Raw genomic sequence first — 18,869 nt, forward strand, 5'->3', positions numbered from 1 at the left:
ACCATAGGAAGTATAGCAGCAATGTGTAGTCAACAAAAAAAGTATCAGTAGTTTGTAATCAACTCTGCAACTCTGCTTGCTCAGTACATACAACAATGATTGGTAATTGCCAATGGAAACAGGCGAGTGTCTATTACCCCTGTGATGTGGGCAGGAAGGTAAAATGTAGGCACAGAAATGTAATACAAGAAGAGGAGGAGGAGCCACCGGCGTGAAGAAGCCTGGGTTGGAAGTACTGATCCATGAAACACTAGGAGGACACAAAAGTGGGAAGAAATACTGCAGGCATTTTGAATGTGGGCAGCTTGAATGCAGGAAGAATGAGTCAAGTATTAGCTAGCATTCACTGAAGAATGATTTAGTAGGTAAGGCTGCAAGAAGACAGAACTAGTTGAATACCAGCTAAGAAAATAGTTTGCATCCCAGTTTTATTTAGACAGCTGTACAATAGTTTAAAAATTAACTGTGCTGCAGTGTGCATATGTGGGTGGGTATAAACAGCAATAAAACACTGCAGTGTGCATTTTGTACCTGTGTCTCTTAGTTCTGATTCAGATGTATAACTAATATTTTCATTCTGCAAATGTTTGTGTCGGGAAAAAAAAAAAAAAAAAAAAAAAAAGTAGCTGGTTAAGAGGCTATAAGCAGTTTCAAAATGCTTCCTTGCAGATCTGTATGAACTTCATATTTTTGAATGCTGAGTAAGAAGATATTCCCTCTTCAGATGTGATTGAGGTAGCCATAAAGCTTAAAGTTCAGGGTTTAAATACAGGACCTCTGTATAATGTTTTTTGAAAAATGGATAGTCTCCTGCAAAGTGTTGGTTTGAAATATGGGAAAGATAATGACTTATGCATATACATATTGGATAAGTGACTAGATTTTATAGGCTGTATGTGTGAGGCCCTTCCTGTAAAATGCTACTAAAGGTGCTATAATTTCCACTTACTTGTTAAATAAAGGACAAAATGCCAACCAGTGACTGTTCTCTAGTGTCTTCAAGAGTTGAGTTTGTGCCTTGTGGTGCTATTCTAAGTATGACATGGATACATGTGGCCCTGAGGGACACGGTTTATTGAGCATTGTGGTGATGAGTTTGTGGTTGGACTAGATGATCTTAGTGGTCTTTTCTAACCTTAATGATTCTATGATAGCAGTGCTGGAGCAGTGAATTCCAGGATGCAGTAGGTGTAAAGAAAGATACAAAAACTATTTCTATTTCCACTACTGGGTAGTGGAAGTAGTGTTTTACCCTGTGCAGCTTTTCATGTGAGCACCTTAGGATGAGTGAGTTGTCATTCATACGCCATGCTTTCAGTCCAGAAGCAGCTTTTGCACTTGGCTTGCTGTGCTCCATGGTAGCTGTGACATGTGGTTTAGGTAAGCAGATGGAAAGGTGAACTGACACAGGGGGTATGTGTGTGTGTTTTGTAAGTGTGGGAAAAAGTAGGGTATTATATCAGGGTGAATTGGTTGAACATATCCAAAGTGCATGGGAAGTACTTTAGAAATAAACAAGGTTGAGGTTCATCTGGACAGAAGACCATTGGGAGAAAAACACAAAAGAGGGGAAATCACTCTAAATAAATGAACTTTACAGTTGAGTAGAAATCCTGTGAATTTTAATTAGGGAAAGCAGAGGAAAAGGAACACTGGTGTCTCTGTAAACAGTAGGAAGGTAAAAAAATCTTTTTTTTTTGTCTGTTTGTGTTGGATTGGATAGTGGATGTTACATTTGGGACCTCCCAGACTAGCATTTTGAATGTGTCTGTTGACAGATAGTTTGAAGATGTATTGTCTATGCAGAATATAATGAAAGCAAGGTCTTTTGACTCTCATTTCTACATCAAGGAGAAGTGGAACAAAATGACAGTTGAGATATTGTTTGATGAACAAGCTTGATTTTCAGAAGGTACTTAGTAAGTGTCTGCGAAACTCTGAAAATCACGGCATTGTATAGAACACACTTCTACAGAGGATAATCATGCAGTACTTGGGCTCCCAGGGAATTGTTTAACTCCATGGAAGAAAGTTTGGATTCTTTGATGAAAACTATTGCTTGCTGGATGGATTGATAAGGTATGCAGCTTTTAAAAAAACTCATTATGAAGATGAGAAGCCATTATGTCAGTTATTATGGCCCAAAACGTGATGTCTCAGACTGCAGACTGAAAATTAGTTTATTAAATAGTGATATGACAGTGCTGTAAACAGCCGTAAGGGGGGTGGTATGTTGCAGTGCTAAAAAAAACAACAAAACAACTCTAGAACTACTAAAAACAAATGAACAAACAGAAAACAGAGATCTGTAATATGGGATTTACTTTTGTTTTTGTGCTGTTTTGGGCTACTACTGCAAGCCACATGACATCAATGTGAACGGTGTTTTTTCTAAATTACGTCTCATTTCACATCCCAGTAGCAATTTGATTTTTCCTTCTATTTTTGTTGTTGTTTCGGAAATGAAAAAGAAATTCACCTTTTTTTTTTTTTAAATTTTAAATTTTGTTTAATTAAAACACTTTCCTAAATACATTATTTGACCATGCCCACAGTGTTTCTAGCTATGATTTGGAAAATATTTAGAAGACGGTAAAAGAATTGTGTCCCTATAACAGTCTGTTTTCTCTCTTAACTTGTAAAATCAGTGTGATAATGTGACTTCCAGTCATAGAGCATTCACTTTCTAGAGACCTTAACCAGAAAGAGCTGAAAAGGCAGAGATGCTTGGGGTGTCATTTCAGCCTCCTGCTCCAGTAGGATCAACACAATACCCAGAAGGGGTTGCTGCATCTGGCTTTGCCCAGATGGGCAAGGTTGAAAACCAAACTTGAAAATCAAGTGATAGGGCCTGTAGAACACAGGAAGTCATTAGTACTACTGATTAAGGACAGAATTATTTTGAATTTTAGTGACTTAGCATATTTGAGCTTAGCACAGGCTCTCTCTTTTATCTCATGATGCTGTGCTAAAATCATTCTGGCAAAGCAGGTGGCTAAGAAGGGTGTCAGCAAAGATGCAGCTGCAGTCTCATCATGTAGTCTCAGAATTGCCTTCCACTTCCTTAGGATAGGGGCATGGAGGTCAGCGATATCACCCTAGAAAGGCTTGCAGACTTTTGCTGGGGCTGGGGCTATAGCATGCCTTTGGAGCTTGTACTGAAACAGCCCCACACATCCACATGTACCATCTTTATTTCTACAGCAGTGTTTTGTGTACTGCCCCATTAGGACACTTCCCTTCGTTAGGGAATTCTCTTTCCTCTTTAATTATATCTTTAGAGTGGTATTCGAGGATAGATTAGTTTCCTTCTTTGTGGAGGATGTGGAATAATTTTCCGAAGATAGTTTAACTTCCTGTTTTCTTTAGTAATCCTTGTGTTTTCAATTACTTCTTCAATCACTGTTTCAAAGTATCACAGAACAATTCTCTCTCAAGAGTCAGAAGTTTGAAATCTCCTTTTTTTTTCTGTGGTAGGTGTCAAGAAAATGGCAATAAAATAAATAAGAAAATAAATAAATAATTGTTTAACTCTGCCTTTTTTTTTTTTTTTTTTTTTTTTTTTTTTTTTATGTATACACACACATATATATTTTTTCCTACTTTTAAAGGGGATCTGCTTCAAATTTCCCTTCTTGATTTAGGATTTTTGATCAACGCCTCAGTTTTAATGATTATTATTCTCTGCAGAATTCACTTCCATTAAAAGCCAACTTTTCCAAATCTGATTCAACTCTCTTTATTTATCTTTTGTTGAGCCTGCTGTGATATGTAAAACCCATCAGGGCTACAATTAACCATCTCCTCTCCTTAGGAAGTAGCTTGAAGCCACCTTTTTAAAAAGCTATAGCAAAGAATTAAATGTTTGGTCTCCATATCTGTGGAATTGCAGATAACAGCCTGCCACTTTTCTAAGAGTGTACAAGGTAGCCTTTTTATCCATATATATCCAATTCCGGTTGTTCTTTCTTGTGTGGGTTTCACTTTTGTTCCTTTCTACTAAATTTTTTTATGTGTTTCCCAAGCAAATGCAAAAAGTTGATAGCGACATTCAACATTCATTCCTGGTGCATAGTTTTGCTCCTTCCAAACACTGGCATGCAAGGATCCCCACGCAATTTGTTCATAAAATTTAAAATACTTTGGGATTTATTTCTCCATTTCTTCAGTGCATATTCACATTTTGTCATTTTAATTTAGCCAATTTTTTGTAATATCCATAGGACAGCATTCTTGCATTTGCGTGAATGGGACACTGAAGACAGAAGGTGTTGCCAGCCTTTTCAAACGTTAAGAAAATATTCTTTTTTGTTGTTATTTTTCTTTTAATTCAGTTTGTCTTGATCAAGCTGCCTTTTTCTTTGTCCATTTATAAAGGAGTAATTTTTCACATCTGAACTCCATTTCTCCCCCATCTCTCTTTCACCTTGGGCATGGGTGACTGCTGGAGAGAGGATGACTTCTTTATCTTAGAGGACTTTGGAGAAATCCTTCTTTTGGGAAATGCAGACTTCTCTTCTGGCTTTGGAAGTGCTGAGGAATTTGCCAGTTAACCTTGTTAATAACCAAAGAACTGTTTTCAACTGTTTTTTTGAAAGTTTCTTATCTGAATGAAATGGTGTGAACAACAAAGGGTGATCAGGAATGCACAGGCTTTGCGTCTAAGGAAAAAAATTGCCAGGGGTGTGGGGAATACATCTTTCATTTTTGACAGTGATTAGCAGACAGTCATGGAGGATGCTTAAGGACAATGACACTGCCAAACTTAAGAATTCCTTTTATTGAAGAACACTTTCTCTCAAGGAACCTACCTTACTTTCTGATTGAAACAACCCTTTGCAAAATATGTCTGTTCCGAAGGTCTATGCAGCTGCACAATGACAGTTACACCATGTAACATGAAAATTTATGCAGAACAGCTGGTGCTGACATGGAGCTAAAATTCTCTTGTCCTCTCCATCCTCTTGGTTTCATCCCACAGATGCTATAAATTATGATGCAGTCTTACTTGGGGCATGCCTTCTCTTGCAAGGCAGACCAATCCTTTCTAGGAAAAGCTGAATGAAAATTTAGATATTGATAATCAGCTCAGGTGAAGTGAGTTCTGATTCTAAGATGCTTATTTCCCAGTAATCTGCAATTTGTTGTTCTCCTGGTTTATTAAGGAAAAACAGTGACCTCTGTTGTAACAAACACAAGCAAACTAAACCTTTTAAATCTGACTGTGGATGTAACATTTGAGTTTCTTGCTGAGGATCTGATTAGACTCCACGTACACATGCACAGAAACTGGCTTCCTTAGACCACTGAACAGTTACTCACTCTCAAGGTTTTGGGAAAGAAAGAAATGGAGTTTACACCATACTACTGAGCTGTGATAAATCTCACCTCTTAAAAGGGAACAAGAAACAAAGTATGCCAAGAAAGAGATAATGATGTAATGTACACTGGCATCCTTCCTATGCATCTGAAATTTTAAGCAGGCTTCATCCAACCTTTTGTGTCCATTTCAGATAACCCTGTTGAAGGGTGATGACAAACATGATGTTGAGTCAGAGAGCTACTGTAGTGAGTGGATGGCAGAACAGTTTCTTCTGAAGGTGCAGTGGGATGATGACTCTGAAGCAATGGCCTAATTAACATGCTGTGAGCTCTAAGCCAAATTGCATTCCTTGGCAATGTATAAGGGATTCCGTTTGCTTGTTTTTTTAATTAGTTTTTTGTTTTTTTAAAAATTATTTTTTTTTTTTTTTTTAAATGACTGCCAAGAGAGTTCTGGGTTAAAGACTGATCTTTCCTTTGGTCTCATAAGGTCTTCAGCTGTAAAGCCCACTTACCCCTCAACTCCAAATCTTGCGCCTCTGAAGTAACCTCCAGGTGATGCATTTGTGCATGTCAAAAGTAAGTAACTGAGCAACAATAAGCTAACAGGGGTCAAGATATATAAGAAGTTCAGGAGACGTATTACAGCAGTGACTCAGGAGGACAGCGTATTAGTAAATTAGGCTTTTGCCAGATGTAAGAACTGATCCTTTTTCAATTGGGTATCATCTGAAAGGTCAAGAAGTAATGAAGCATGGGCATACAGATCCCCTATTGCCATGTGTTGCTACAAACTCTTATCTTATAATGCAGTAGCAGTTACAAGATACCAAACATAATAAACCAACATCCTGTGGGTGCCCTTGGTGAAGATCAATGGTCTAAAGAGTATTCTGCAAGAAATGACAATGGATGGAACAGTAAAGAAGAGGCATTTTTTTGCTATATTCCCTAGTTTTATTGTTTCAGTGTAGTTGTTGTTTTCCAACATTTCACATTCCAGTGCTCTCCTGTGATGAAACTGTTTACTCTTGAATAATTATTGAAAGATCAGAAGCCAAATCCTCTTCTGATTTATACCAGAACATATTAAGCTACTTTTGTTGATTTTTAGCTAATTTGGAGTCACTCCAAGTGCATACTGGTGTAACTGACAGGAGAATTTGATCCTATATCTCTCCAAGAAATAATTTCCTAGATGGATACGAGTCTTGGTACCAAGGTAAATGTGACAGAAAATCTGTGATTAGGTTGGATTGACTTCCACACTAGAAACCTTTTTTTTGTAAATACTATATATAAATACCAGAAAAAATGCTGTTTGTTTTATATATCTATGGGTAAACACAATTTTATTAGAGCTACCAATATGTAATAAGGAAAGTAGCCATTTTAAGTAACAGATGTCCTATAGCAATCTCCACAAAACAGCAGTGGAATAAAACAACTTAAAAATATTTTTGAAAATGGAGTTACTCATTAGATTTCTTTGATTTTTTTATAATTTTTCTTTTTTCTTTTTTTACCACTTTCTCTATCTGAACCTTTATTGTCCAACCCTGTCTATTATTAAGAAATACTCATTCAGGTTCACACATTTTTTGATTATATTCCACTTTTTTTTTTTTTTTTTTTTTTTTTTTTTTAAATGAGCATGCAACCTGTTGAATCGTAGAGCAGATTCTGGAATAGCTTTTCTAGGACTTTTTGTATGTTATAATAAAGTGAGTTTTTAAATTTGTTGATGCTTACATTGCAATCTAGTTGTTGTTTCCTAGTTTTGAAACAAAAAACATGGCTTCTTATGACGTCAGTGATTCAGCAATTACAACTGCTCTTTTTTTTCTGAACTTCTGCTTTCCTTGGAACAAAGGAAAGGATGGAAACAAGCTTAACCAGTTGGACTTGGTTAACATTAATACAGGTTAAACTAATACTTTCTCTTTCTCATCATTACAGCTATATATTTGTGAGGGTTTTTCACATGCTATTTTATAGTAAGGTAGTGCTTAATACCCACCATGACCAACTGCTTTTCTGTAAATTTTTCTATGCAGAAATTCCTTTTTTTTTTTTTTCTTTTATCCTTTGTCAGTGTTTATTTATGCTTCAATTAGTTGTTCGTGTACTGTGAATTCTAATCTTGTTGAGATTAGTTACTGACTTACAAAGATCATTGCAACATCCAAAACTTTTGTGTTACTGGTTTGCTTTCCCACAGCTGACATATACTTTGCTGCCTCTATCTCTCTTCTTGGTGTCTATTTCTTGCACTACTGTAAACAATGCTCCAGGTTCCCTCTTATTAGTACAAGCAGTGATATTTTTAAAGTTTTCTTTCAACACCAATATTCTTCCTTGCTTTGTCCTTAGTGAAGTGTCAGACACAGCCCAGCTAAACTCTAAGTAAGTGTGGAGTGCATACTACAGTGTGATGCAAGAAACTTAATCTGCGTGGTCTGGATGTTTGTGCAGTTTGAACACTGTCTGTCTGCACTGCTGAGGGCAAGAACATCAGTCTGAAGATTTTACTATGAGATCAGTTACCTTCCTGTTAGCAGTTTAATAATGTGAACTATTTACACCTTCACCAACAGGAGTTATTCTCATGAGAGCCATGCATAAGTCACTGATGACAATGAGGAGCTCCTTATGTGGTTCACAGCAAGATAGAATTAGTCAAAAGTTCATATACTATTGCCATTGGTTCTTGACTTTCTACCATTTTCTAGCTCAGAGTATTTATTCCATGTCAGATTTACTCCAGTCAGCTGTTTTTATCCCCAATATATTCTCACTCCCCAGCAACAAAGTCTTAAACCCTACAAATAATAGTATAAATCAACTGTAATGTACTGAAAAACATGAATCATAACATGTGAGACAACACCCTTGCCTTCTTCTGTAATTCACACTGATTTATTGACAAGAAAATAAGGCGAAAAAGTTTCTGCATTTTGCCTTGGCTTCTTTTAAAATCCATTGTTAGTATCTATGCTGCAGTCTATTTATGATCAAAACATCTATGATATTTTCATGTAATGTCAAGTACTATCAAAAACCATTCTTCTGTGCAACAGAGACACTTACTAATCCATACAGTTGCCTTAAAACTGACAGGTTCTTACAAAATTAACCTTGACTTAAGCCCAGAGTCTCTTAAATTTTGTTCAATCTCTGTGCACATTTTATTTCAGACATTCTAATGTACAAATAAACTGTATGTCTGGATAACTTGGGACCTACTCAATGCACTTTGATATTATGCAAGATCTTGTTAACTTTGTCTATGTTTCATCGCCTTTTTGCAAAAAGGGAGAAGGGAAATTGGATCAAGGTCTTGGTTTAATACTGTGCGTCAACAGCGTGAAAAAAAAATCAAAGCTACATTAATAAACTAAATATTACCTCCCACTGATCACTGGCTACCAGGCAGATAGGGTTCTTTCTGATGGACTCCTAAGAGGGTCTTCAATAAAGTAAAATTATGAGTTTGACATTCCTCTTGCTTGCTGCCAGGAAGGTCTAAATTGAGTCCCAGTTGTTTTTCAGATTAATCCATTTGAGAATACAGAATCTGGCAAGAGTATTTTACAACTTTCTGAAAATGTGTTTAGGTTTAATATAGTTTTGGGTATTTCATGTGTGTGTGCCTAATTATAAAACACTCATCCTATATCAAGTACAAGGTATTAGCATGAATGCCTAAGGAGACTGAGTAGAAATCAGCAAAATATAGTGCAAAAAGCAATGCACAGTTTGGATGACAGACAGAGCCAAAGCATCTGCTGTGTTTTACTGAAATGATGCCATGTTTTAAAAGTGATGACTTCTCCTGTGGTACTTCTGTTCCTGGAGGCACAGTTCTTTCTCTTGTTTACACCATTTTTAGCTCAGTTGACTTGAGAATTAATTATATTCCTGTAAATCAAGAAAGGGAGGAGACTTTGGCTCAATATTCCTCATAAAAGAAATGTAATAACTGTGGAGAAATGTAATAAGACTCTGGTGCATACTGTAAAAGAAATATGAATATAAAACAAAGGGTCTAAGAGTTTAGAAAGCATCTTCCATTCCCAGCCTTTCGTTTTGAATCTTGGTGAAGGATGTGGCAGTTACAAGTGTAAAGAAGTGTTCATTTTATTATGCAGCTAGGTCTTAAGACGTACGTGTCTTCACTGGAACTTACAAGTGGTATGATCTAGAGCTGTCTATTAACTTTTCAACCCAGCATTTTACCCTTGGAGAGAAGAAAAGGAATGGATGGGAAGGGGAAGGAAGGGAAGGGAAGGGAAGGGAAGGGAAGGGAAGGGAAGGGAAGGGAAGGGAAGGGAAGGGAAGGGAAGGGAAGGGAAGGGAAGGGAAGGGAAGGGAAGGGAAGGGAAGGGAAGGGAAGGGAAGAATGGGGGAGAGGAGAGGAGAGGAGAGGAGAGGAGAGGAGAGGAGAGGAGAGGAGAGGAGAGGAGAGGAGAGGAGAGGAGAGGAGAGGAGAGGAGAGGAGAGGAGAGGAGAGGAGAGGAGAGGAGAGGAGAGGAGAGGAGAGGAGAGGAGAGGAGAGGAGAGGAGAGGAGAGGAGAGGAGAGGAGAGGAGAGGAGAGGAGAGGAGAGAAGGAACTTACAGAAGCTGATTTTATTATTATTATTATTTTATTTTTATTTTTTTTAAAGGCATTAATTTTTACTTTTGATGTGAAGAATTTTTTTTCATCTAGATTGGGATTCTGAGAGGAAGTACAATCCCATCCCAGAAGACAAAATGGCCTTCTGTTTTGAGGTTCCACTGGTGGAGGAAACCAAGTGAACAAAGTTAAGGGAAGAGTCTGGAAGCTCTCACACATCAGTTGAAATTTCAGCCACTGCACTGTCATCTAATCTTCATCCTCATGTCCCCCACTGTGGTTATCCTTAATGGAGCATGGTGAGAGGCTTTTACTTACTGGACTCTCAGACATGTTGAAGCTCTTTGAAAACCTTCTCGGAACGTGTTATCTCTCTTTGTGGTAGAAGCCTCTAGCTCACTTACATTCTGTTCCTTGAATTCTTACCCTCTCAGTATTTCATGTCATGCCTCAGAGGCCTACCATTATTTCTCATGTTATATTATGCTTTTTCAACATAGATCAGAAAATTGTTTCATTTTCCTTGTCTCATTACATTGTTCCAGAAGCTTTAACAAAACTCCAACTAATCTGTGTAGACAGTGTGCACTTGCAAATAACACAATATTCATTATATATGTATGTCTGTGGCAATCAAAAGTCATACTCTCTCATGTTCTGTCATGGATAGGCATCAAAGTCTCTAATAAAACGCATTATCAATTCTTGCTTGTTTGGGTAATAATATTATATTGTTCCACTACAGGTGAAAAGAAGGAATTGGTGAAAATTCTCGAACGTACTTCTACTGGAAGCATAGTTACTCTCTGATATTTTTATATAGTCAATGACATCTGAGAACAGAATATAACAAAAAATCTAATGCTGATCACATAAAAAAATTAATGTAGGAGGGAGTGAGATGCTTTACATAAATTAATTTAGTTCTTAGAATTAAATCCTTGGCATGGATGGCAAGCATAAGAAGAGAATTTTTCCTTCCCTGGCTCCTAGTTGAATTTAATATAGCATTTTTGTTAGCCCTATAAAAATTACTTCAATATGGGAACACTCTTAACGAATGATAAATCATGTTACATAGATGTAAATATAACAAAGTTGAATTGGCATATAGCATGTCTCTGTAGAATAGCCAACACTGAAATTTCTTTGAAATCCTGCTCAAAGACAATGAGAAGCAAAGTACTACTTCCTGCTAATGAAATTTCAGTGAATTTTCCCAGAACTATGACATTAGAAGGTGAAACCTGTCCCTAGAGATAATGTACTATTTATTGAATTTTAGGTTTGGATCAAGGCTGATTTGCGATAATCAAGTGTGGTAAAATAACTGAAACTGTAAAACAATAATATCTTGGAAATATTATCATTATTAAACAATGGATATTCACTAAATTTCAGTGGGACTGGTTACTGGAAAATTAAACACTAGCTACACTTTCAGAACAAAGTTAGGGATGAGATTGCCTTATTTAATTAGGAAAAAATTGAATATTTTCTTTTTTTCTGTCTTTGAAGAATATTGGGCATTTTATTTTAATCTGACAGATCTTCGTGACTTTTACAAAGATGTTTTATGAAGAAAATCTCAAGTCATTGTCCAAGAAAACCAGTCCAAGATTATACTACCATCTGTGGGCAGCTTGGATGCACACAGACATTAATCTATCTACTGGTCATGCCTGGGTTTTACTGACGAAAAAGCTTTTTTATTAAAAATGCCACTTTCTGATCCATAGTGCTCAGGAGGGCTTAAGCCATAATGTGACATCTGTTGGCTCAACCAATTATGCATAAGGCATTTTTGATGCAATGGTTTTCTTGGAACATGCCAAAATCATTGAAACTTTAATTGGAAAAAAAATCACAGATCCAGGTTTTAATTTCCAGAGAGGGAGATAAGAAGAAAAGAACCAAGTTCATTCATTTCCAAAAAGTCAGTAGTTAAGACATCCATCTGCTGTGAGAAGGCAGAATCAAATGCTTGCTCTACCTTCCTCATCTTCACTGGCCCACGTGAATCTTTTGAAGAGGAGCCTTAATGTTGATATTAGATATTGATATTATTTTGCATCACACAGCAAATAAAAAGGAAATCAATAGCAAAACAGGAGCACACAGAGTCAAATTTTTAGGTCACCAGCACCCTAAGTAGCTTATTAGAGCTGCAAAGGTCAGTGTCATTTCTCATGGTCTCCCTCACCTGTCTCAGTAGACCAGCTAATCTAAAACCAGATAAAAGTAATAGTTCTTGATCTAAAGTCCCGAACTGTCAATAGTTGCATTTGTATTAGTGTGGTTTGATGTGAAAATTTGTGTCACCTCCACCTTAGTTCGCACCATAGTCTCTTCTCTGACTGCCGAAGTTCATTGTTTTCAGAGGAAATGAAACATGAACATGTGCTCTAGGAGCAAACTTAATGAATTCTAACCATTAATAGGTGTTTAGTTGGGGCTAGGGCTATTTACTAAGTGTCTCTAGCCTTAAATGGGTGAATTTACATGTCTATTCAAAAACTTCCATGTAAAAACAAAATCCCAACTTAAAACCAACAAACAAACAAAATCATCAACAACAAGAACAACAAACAAAAAACCTTTTATATCCTTTTCATACTTTTTATTTTTTTTTAAATTAATTTCCTGTTCTATGCATTAAGAAATTATAAAATTGTAACTTTTACTGTCTTTAATCTTTACATTCCTAGCTTCATTTCACTCTGATTTTTGAATTACTGAACAACTACGCATCCTACTAAAGCTAATGAGAGATGCTATAATAATCATGGTATTTATAAAACAGTTTCCAAATACCGTACTAGCCTAGCTGGATGTAAAACTGAGGTGTTAGGTATGGGATCCCTTTAAAGCATCACTGCAAGGGAAAATGGGAAACATAATCAGTAAATGACTATTTGTACAATATGTAATGTGTTGAATATTACATGAACAAGATTTTCTTGAAGTATTCATAGCATTATCTATGTATACAAGGTGGGGGTGAGGATGCAATTAATAATCATTACAGTAATTTGTTTTATCTAAGCTTTCTCTTTTACTATATTTTGGACAGCTGCCTACTTTGAAATGTCTTTGTCATGAGATAGTTGGATGCCTTATTTTTTTATTTTTTATTTATTTATTTATTTATTTTCTGTGATGGTGAATAAACACGTAGCATTTGTGACGTTTATGTGATTCTTAGTCCCATTGGAGGATGAAGTTTGCTTTGGTAAAATGAGATTCTGGCAAAAAGAGCTATTAATAAATGTAACTTCTTATGCATAGCGAGCTATTTTGTGTACTCGCAGCATGGGGAATTCTTCAAATGGTTTTCTTTTATGAATAATTGTAAATTTAATGTTGGCATCAATAACTTCTTTAAATGCTTCATTCTATATCTGAGTTACACACTTAGCAGCACAGCTCATCTTTGATGAAACTTGTGCATAATTTTATTTTATAAGATGTGAATACAAGAGGAAGGAACATACTAGAACCGTTCAAATTAACTGCCTCTTAGATGATTGGAGAGAAAAGGAATTCATTACACGTTGGTCAATGAAACTGTAAAACACAAGGGAATCAACATATTTTTGTTTCAATATTAGATGGCAAAATAGATTCAGAAATACAGAAGTGCAGAACGAGTGATGAAGTATTGTCAAAAAAAGAATGTTCAGAACAACAAGAAGGATTTTCCTGAAAACAGCTTTATTGTGGAGTCTGTGGGTTTTATATAGATGGTTCCAACTGTGACTGAACAGTTAACTGAACCTGTGACATTATCTGGCCATGATGCGTCTGTATTTAGTAATTAGAATTCTCTTAAGATATGGCACAGGGAAGTACAGCAAGGGCTTGACCTGTGTGGAAGTCACTGTTTATACCTGTTATCCTCTGAAAGTAGTGTCTGTACACAATGTCATTGCAATTGTTTAAAGCCTATAAAAACGTATTATTGCTAAGACATTAAGCATCCCTCACACCCAAGTATGGCAAACTGCTTTGAGACAGCTTTGGCAGAAGCGTATGCCTCTCTTCCCACCAAACAATTCAGGATTGTCATCAGCTTCTATTCAAATTAACAGTGACAATCAAAAAATCTTAATAATAATTAAAATTAACAAAATGTAACATAAATATGCAAGTGTGGGCTCTTTTGGGATAGAGCAATTAATACAAGCCAGAAACCTATCCCTTTCCTCATCAGATTAATTGAATAACTGAGAAGAGAGGAAGCATTTTTTCTTGTGTTTTACTGAAAAAAAAGTGGTTCTGTGTAACCCACTTTAGCACTCTCCTTTATACATATATAGAGATTGTCTGGCTGGACCCCCCTGCTTAAAAATATGGCCAGCTATGGAAGGTTGCCCAGGGTTACGTGCTATTGGGTTTTGAATAACTTGAAGGACAAAGGCTTCACAGCCACTCTGGACAACCTGTTTCAGTGTTTGCCTGTATGGTTAAAAATAAATAAATAAATAAATAAATATGTTATGTTTGAATGGAAAGCTGTGTATTTCTGTTTCTGCCTGTTGTGTCTTTTCCTGTAACTGCACACCACTGAGAATATCTTGTTCCTCTCTTTACATTCTCCCATCATTTACTTATGCACAGTGTTGAGCTTTCACTTCCCTAAGCCAAACAGTTTCAGATCTCCTCCTCTCCTCCTCTGCCTTGCCTCAGTCCCTTAATTATCTTCGTGGTCCTTCACTGGACTCACTCCAGAGTCTCACCTGTCCATCCTGTACTGGGGAGCCCAGAACTGAATCCAGTACTCCAAATGTGGCCCACCAGTTCCTAACTGATATCATTCATCAACTCCCTTGATCTGTTAGGATTGCTCTTCTAATGCAGCCTAGGATTTTGTTGGCTTTCTTTGGCTCCTGGGCACACTGTTGACTCATGTTGAACTTGCTGTCTACCAGGACTTCTGGCTTCTTTTCTGCAAATTTGAAGAAAATAATTTAGACTTCTCAAACAGAGGTACAACGTGATAAAGTCATTAATTATTTATTCAAGCTTATTCTGTATAACTATAAGGTAGACGTCTTACTCCACCTCTCAGGGCTATGCTTTATTTTTATTTTTTTATTTACATAGAACATCTATAATATTTTTTAAGTGATGCTCCTTTTTGTTTTCGTGGTAATTTGAGTTTCCACAGTTGAGATTGTAATTGTCAATATTTTTACTGAGCTGGAAAGCAGTGTCAGAAAAGTGCAAGGAGAGCAACTAAAGAATGAAATAGGTATGCTTTTAGAATACTTAAAAGATGATAAGATTCTCTTGAAAATGGTTATTTTTTCCTTTGTCTTTCTTGATTCCCTTCCTCCTGCCCAGTACATAGAAAGAAAGCTGGAGCTTTTGGGGCTCCAGGGAAGAGTTTAATGAGTAAATGTCCTCTGTTCTACATTATATAAATCTTATCTTAAAAAAAAAAAAAAAAAAAGAAAAGTTGTTAATGTTGATGAGCTATAAGATTTGAAGTATTTCCCTCCACTCGCACATGCCTTGAAAAATAAGATAAAAGACATAATAACCTGCAGCTGAAGTTAATAAAACTATCCTCTTGCAGTTTGGATAAAATGTAAGGGCAAGACTTTGAACAGTTAGAGTCTAAGATGTGCTCCAAAATTTAGACAGTCTTGATTTTTTCTTTAAGCACTGAATCCTCAGCACTTCTTATTTAAGAGGATGGAAATTTCTGAGGGCTGATATGGCTCAAAAAGTGGGTCTTTTAAAATGTATAAAACATCTTACTTTAGAACTAAATGAAAGACTGATTTGAATAGGGGTCCTGAGGTCTCTTTCTATGTCACTTGAAGTGTGGGCCTGTCCTTTGCATAAGGTCACTCACCTAAGTCCTTTGTGCGATGGTGTGAGATAGATATTAAAGTTGATGGGAAAAGGTTTGAAGGAGAGACACCTTTATTCATCTTAATCTCCTTTTCCCCACCTGTGTTATGTAGGGAATTTGTGCTTCTAACTTTATTTTAATAATTTGATTAAACATTTTTAAATGGTGCACTGGGTTTCTGTGTACCCTTGAGTCTTCATGAGTGGACATAGAAGAAAAAGATTTTGCAACTTTTCAGCTTTCTACATTCCTTACCAGGCGTGTGCCAGCACTGAGGACTAATAGTGTGCTATATCTGTGTGCAGACATTTTTTTCCTAACTCATCCATATTTTTATATTTACAGACATTTAAAGAAATCTGAAACACCTATAAAAAGCAAAGCATTTTAGATCTTTACTAAGGTAATATTGTAGTGAAGCCCCCAAAATTTGGTGACTGTTGCTGAATGAGGACAGTAGACACGCAGATGAACCTTACACTGGACAGGTATAATTTCTCTGTTACAGTTCATCAGTGTGGTAAACTCAAAGGGAATTGCTACAAAAGTATGAAATGCTAGGGCAACGTGCCAAAAAGAACCATTTTTCTAGCTGCAGAAGTCCACAAATAATGACAGACAATATGCCATGCAACTGCATATATACAAATAGAAGCTCAGAACTGCAGCAAAGCTTTTTAAACCACCATGCAAGGGTAAGATAGCAGTAGTTTTACAGCCAGAATCCTGGCAAGACTGATTTTGGGGCCCATACAGCATTCATTCAATTGGATACTTCCTCCCACTGACTTACGTTGGCTTTACGATTCTATGCAACACTTTGATAACATACTGGCTGCAGAGATAGGCTGAGCCAGTATAATTCACATAGTGTTAGATCCTCATCCTTTTTGTCTTCCTAGTTTACAAGCAATGAATGAACTCCGGATTTCCAAGCTTGGGAATGCCTTACATTTTTTGTCAACTGTGTGTTTTCACTTTCAGGAGTTTATGAAGTGTACTGCCTCTTTTTTAGCTGGTACTTGTGTAATGCATTAGGAAAGAGAGGCATTGTGCTTTCTTATGGAAAGATTACTTCTCCATTGATATGCTCAGCAAGCATAAGAAAGATTTGTGGATGTGCATGGAACAAGGCAAACCTATAACAAATGTGACTTCAGCCAGTTCCATTGCCAAAGTCCTAGCAAAATTATTCATTCTCAGATAAATCTTTAATTGGTTCCCCTCTTAATACTGGACCCCAGAGTCCTTTCTAAAAAGCCTCTATGGAATATTTTTCTTCATTCTTAATTAATTATCTGAAATGTAAGTTAATGAACAATAGCTTTTATTTATTTATTTTTTTAATTTTTATTTTTCTAAGTCAAGAGTAAAGCATTTTCACTGTAAATATTCTTCCATCAACAATTTTACTGCGGCTAAGTGACATCTTTTCTATTCCAAAGCTCCAGATTCTCCTCCGTGATGTTGCTCTGCAGCAGTAAAGAAAGAATCCACTGCTTCACAATGCTAAGCACTCCAGTGGGAAACACAAACAGAGTGCATAAAGCAAAGCATTCATTTCATGAGATTTTATTAAAAGGTTTCACCTCTAAATTGAGCTGTCATACACTGTTGGGAAACTTTTTACCACAGTTTATTTTAACTATGTAAAAAACATTAAAGGAATGAAAATTCTGCAGTTTTTAATATAAAATACATGACCTCTTACACACTACCAGCAAGCAATAGTGCATTTAATCAAATTGGCTGGAAAGTAAAATCATGCCGAATGTGAGGATTTTTTATTTTTTCTCCCCCACTCAATTCTTAGAAATGACCCCAACCTTGTTAACATGCTGCAGATTTCTGTGTATCTCTGCAGCACGCTCTTTGGAGTTCACTCAGAGAAAACTACAGCGCATGATTAAAAGATATCCTCTAGATGAGAAGGACGTTCAGTAATTTATAAATCATTCATTTGTGACATAGCTTTATACAGCTTTTCAAGGAATTGCATTAACTGCTTTTGCAGTTTCCTCAAATGTTGCTTTCAGTAGACAGTGTCATAGGTCATTACCAGTTTTTCCCTTATGTAAGCAATTCCAACTTTCTATTAAAAATACTAATTTCCAACCCACTACAGTATCTTTTGAAGTAGCATGTATATTAAAAAAAATAGTCACAAGTTGCTTTGAAATATTAAAGGAATATATTTAAGTGAAGGGCTTTCAGGCAGGTTGTTTTTCTGTATTCCTGATGACAGAAAGATTTTAGCCTACAAAGTCAATAGTAAATTTTATTAAAGTCATTATTTTCCTGTTACAGGCCTTGTGCTTTAAATAAACTATAGCTGACAATGCTGTCTTACATACTGTCATGTTGTAAAACAGCCTTTCTTTATTACCACAGGGACAACTCATTTAGAACTTTGAAAGTGTTTTCACACTGGAGTTGTTCATTTGTGGTGCTGGCCGATGGCTGTTCTTGACGAATACCTTTTATAGCTGCAAGTTTTTTTTTTCTCTCTCTCTCTCACTCTCTCACTATTTCTTTTTTTTTCTTTTTGTTTTTCCCCCTCTTAGTATCTTCAAAAGAAAAAAAAAAAAAGAACTTGCAATCCCATTTTTTTTTCTTTTCCCAGCTGAAAATAAATATTTCACTCCCATCATCCAAAACTTATCTCAATCTTTTCATGCTAATTTTGCTATGACAGTTCTAAAGGTCTTTCTACAACCCAGTTTTTTCTCAGTTACTCTTGTTCAAATTTACAGCAACTTCAAGTAAATAAAATGGGGCCACTACCATTATTCTAATACTGTAATTTAATTGTTAGTACAAGCTTGGGCCCTTGTCTGAGATCCTGGTTTCATTTTTAGACAGTTTCTCTGACAGAAAAGCCAGCACAATAAATGGTTGCTCTCTCCCTCTTACCATACTCACTTCTTCTCTGCTGCAGGTCCCTTTCCTTGATGAATATGTTTCCTGGATCTATTGTATCTATTGTTTTTTTTTTTTATTATTTATTTATTTTTATTTTTTTTTTTTTTGTAGAATTTATTTTATAAGTTCAGACTATTCTAGCA

The sequence above is a fragment of the Excalfactoria chinensis genome, chromosome 1 (assembly GCF_039878825.1).
Source record: "Excalfactoria chinensis isolate bCotChi1 chromosome 1, bCotChi1.hap2, whole genome shotgun sequence".
In the NCBI taxonomy this organism is placed as follows: domain Eukaryota; kingdom Metazoa; phylum Chordata; class Aves; order Galliformes; family Phasianidae; genus Excalfactoria; species Excalfactoria chinensis.